Below are 4,410 nucleotides of genomic sequence, written 5' to 3'. Positions count from 1 at the left end.
TTAGGGCTGAACCGAACACGGAGTTGAGGCAGTGCTTTGCCAAAGCACGCTCCATTGAAGATAGGCAACGCAAGAAGCAGGCCCTCTACAAGTCGTGGAGAAACGTTCCAGTTGCTCGTCCCCAACCAGCTCAACAACACAAGATTCTCTCCGCGCCGTCAAGGAAGGAAGAACCTAAGCCAATCTTCAGGTCGAGGGCTCCTCCACCCATGACACGCGAAGAGCGAGAGGACATGATTAAAAACAAGAAGTGTTTTTGGTGCAAGGGAGATTGGAGTCCTACTCATCAGTGCAAGCACATCAGGATCTATACCGTTTTGGAAGGAGATAGTGATGAAGAGGGAAAGGACCAGCCCCTAACTATGGAAGAAGTTTTTGAGGCCGAAACGGAAGAAGAACCAACGGGAGATGAGGGAGCGCCAGAAGCTGAATGTCGGATTTTGGACGACCCAGAGCGTCCGGAATCTATGAAGGTCTTAGGGCATATAGGAGATCGGCAAGTGCTTGTCTTGCTCGACTCAGGAGCCACCCACAACTTCGTAGGTGACCACATAGCTGGCCAACTAGGATGCACCATAGAGGACCAGCCACAGCTTAGGGTTTTAGTGGCCAACGGGGACATACTTCCATGTACCCGTAAGTGCACTAACGTAGAACTTACCTTGCAGAAGGTCCCGTTTAAGGTAGATCTATTGGTGGTCCCCATCCCGAGTGTAGACGTCATTCTTGGCGTTAAGTGGCTGAAGACCTTAGGCCGAGTCTGGTGGGACTTCTCTACCATGGAATTGTGCCTCCCTAAGGAGGATGGCAAGGAAGGAGTAGTGCTTAAGGCCGTAGAACCTAGTCTAGGGCCGAGAGCAGCTTTGAGAGCCTTAGTGACTCAAAAGTCAGCGGCTTGGTTGATGGCCATCGCAGAAGAGCTAACTTCTAACCAGGATCAGAAGGAGGAAATACCCGGTCCAGTTCAAGAGGTGTTAAAGGAATTTGAAGACATCTTTGAGGAACCCAAAGGACTTCCACCTCAACGAACTTATGATCATAGGATCGTGCTAACCAACGGCACTGAACCCGTAAATGTCCGCCCATACAGATATGGGTATGCCCAGAAATCGGAGATAGAGAAACTAGTCAAGGAGATGCGAGAAAGCAACATTATTAGGCCTAGCTCGAGTCCCTTTTCTTCTCCAGTCCTTTTGGTTAAGAAAAAGGACAATACCTGGAGATTTTGTGTAGATTACAGAGCTTTGAATGAAGCAACTGTAAAAGATAGGCACCCAATTCCTGTGATAGACGAGTTGCTAGATGAATTGTCAGGAGCGCGTGTCTTTTCGAAGTTAGATCTCAGGTCGGGATATCATCAAATTAGAATGTACGAGGAAGACATCTCGAAGACGGCATTGAGAACCCATGACGGGCATTATGAGTTCTTGGTTATGCCTTTCGGGCTGACCAATGCACCGGCGACTTTTCAAAGGTGTATGAACGACGTGTTTCGGGAATTTCTTCGAGATTTCGTTCTGGTATTTTTTGATGACATCCTAGTGTATAGTCAGAGCATGGAGCAACACGCCAAGCATCTTCGCATCGTCTTGAAGGTTTTAAGAGAACATACCCTGTTCGCTAAGATGTCCAAGTGTAGCTTTGGACAGACATCTATTGGGTATCTTGGGCATATTGTGTCCTATGAAGGCGTCAGGGCAGATCCAGAGAAGCTCCAAGCTATGGAGCAGTGGCCGTTGCCAAAGGACCCTCGAGGAATGAGAGGATTTTTGGGACTTACTGGTTATTACCGTCGGTTTATCAAGGGATATGGATTGATAGCTTCTCCTCTCACTCACATGTTGAAGAAAGGAGAGTTCACCTGGACGGACAAAGCTAGAGAAGCTTTTGTGAAGCTAAAGGCGGCGATGATGAGCGCACCAGTTTTGGCTCTACCAGATTTCGCCAAGGACTTTGTCATGGAAACGGATGCTAGTGATGTGGGCATTGGGGCAGTGCTGAGTCAAGAAGGGCATCCTATAGCCTTCATGTCCAAGGCCCTGACCAGCAGGGCCAAACCTTTGTCCACATACGAGAAGGAATTATTGGCAATTGTCATGGCAGTGGACAAATGGAGACCATATCTGATAGGGAGACGATTTGTGGTTAGGACTGACCACAGCAGCTTGAGATACATGGTTAAACAGCGCGTCTCTACCCCGACACAACAAAGATGGTTAGCCAAACTTCTTGGCTATGATTTTACTATTGAGTATAAGAAGGGGACTGAGAACTCTGCAGCAGACTCCCTATCTCGCATGCCAGAGCAACTGAAGACTCTCTCGGTGATAAGCACAGACCTATGGGAGAGAATAATTGAAGAGCAAAATCAAGATTCAAATTTGAGGCTACTCAAACAGACCATTCGCCAGAATCCAGGATCCATCCCCAACTACACTCTTAAGGGAGAAATGCTTTGCAAGAAAAAAAGGGCGTTGGTCCCCAAGGATTCCGATCTTAAGCAAGAACTACTTAAGCATTTTCATAATTCTAGTGCTGCGGGTCACGAGGGAGTGGCCAAGACCATGGGAAGGATTAAAGCTCAATTTTGGTGGGATGGCATGAAGTCGGAAGTGAGGGGTTATGTGAAGGCATGCCCCGTATGCCAAAGGGAAAAATACGAGGCGACCAAACCTCCAGGGCATCTGAACCCTCTTCCTATTCCTGATAAGCCTTGGGAAGATGTGTCGATGGACTTTATAGATGCGATGCCCAGATCCGAGGGGAAGGAAGCAGTTTTGGTGGTGGTAGATAGATTGACGAAGTATAGTCATTTCGTGGCTCTACCTAAGAACTACCACGGACCAATGGTAGCAGGAGTGTACCAAGATCACATCGGGAAGCTTCATGGAATGCCACAAACTATAGTATGTGACCGAGACTCGATCTTCATGAGCGCTTTCTGGAGAGAATATATGAAGATGGCGGGAACGGTAATCAACTTTAGCACTGCTCATCATCCACAGACCGATGGGCAGAGTGAGGTAGTCAATAGGACTTTGGAGACTTACCTTAGGTGTTTCGCTGGTGAGAGGCCCAACACTTGGATAAAATTTTTGTCATGGGCTGAGTGGGCGTACAACACCAGTCTGCATTCGGGCACGGGCATGACACCGCATGAGGCGTTATATGGCTATCCTCCAACTTCGATTCCGAGGTATGAAGTGGACACGGCTAGAGATGACGAAGTTGACTGCACTCTGAGGAATCGCGATGAGATTCTTGCCACTTTGAAGAAGAATATCGAGAGAGCGCAAGTCAGAATGAGGAAAGCCCATGATAAAGGGCGCAAAGATAGAGAGTTCGAGGTAGGAGACATGGTTTGGCTGAAGAGATTGCCCATGAGACAAAAATCATTACTGGGGCAACCTTATTCAAAGCTCTTACCCAAATATTATGGGCCATTTAGAGTTCTACAGAAGATCGGGAAGGCAGCGTACCGTATTGCATTACCGCCTACAGCCCTTGTGCATCCGGTTTTTCATGTGTCTCGACTGAAGCCGCACCACGGACCAGTTCCTGAACAGCAAGAACCCTTACCGGATATTGCACCTAGACCTTTTCGTATCTTGAAGCACAGGTGGGTTACTCGTAATGGCAGGCCTCGTCATGAGGTTATGATCGAATGGGAAGGAGTCGATGGTGGAACTTCTTGGGAATTATTCGAGAAGATCAAGCTGCAATTTCCTACAGGAGCTTGGGGACAAGCTCCATCTCAGGAGGGTGGATCTGATACGGGCCACCCCTCAAATTGGCCACAAGCGGCCACGGATGTGGCTGAGAGCAGTCTCAGAGGACAAGAGGAGTTCAATCTTCGGTTTGCTAGGGCTGAGCATAGTCAATTTGACCCGGGGCTGGGTCAAGAGGGAGGAGAGGGAGGTGTGCAGCACTTGGATTCACCCAAGGTTGAAGCGTTAACTGAGCTTGGAGTCAGCACGGAGGGAGGTGTGGGAGGTAGTGCGATGGCTCTAGGCGAGGCTTTAAAAGATCAAGAAGGTGGGTCAAGTCCGTTTCTAGTTGAATCCAGCCTTAGTCTTGGTCAAACCCGAGTCCCTTAGGGTCAGTCTAGGGCGAACCTAGGCAGGCTTGGTCCAAGTCGAACCCAAGCAGGCGCGGGCGAGAGGAGGACCCGGTTTGATAGTGAGACATTAGGTCTCAAGTCCTTGTTTTTCGCTATTTGCTTTGGTATTTGTTTTTGCGCCTTGTGTAAGTGTGAATTGCTTTAAGTTTCAGACCCGGATCCAATGTTTAGATCCGTTCCATTTCAGCTACTATATAAGCTTTGTAAACATTTGATTTGGTATGCATTGATTGAATTTGGAATGAAATTAAGTAATTAGTAGATTAGCTTCTCTCTCCTCTCCCGAATTC

Source organism: Nymphaea colorata, chromosome 3 (genome assembly GCF_008831285.2).
Source record: "Nymphaea colorata isolate Beijing-Zhang1983 chromosome 3, ASM883128v2, whole genome shotgun sequence".
Classification (NCBI taxonomy): Eukaryota; Viridiplantae; Streptophyta; class Magnoliopsida; order Nymphaeales; family Nymphaeaceae; genus Nymphaea; species Nymphaea colorata.
The sequence above is the reverse complement of the archived record's forward strand: the minus strand, read 5'-3'. Positions refer to the sequence as shown.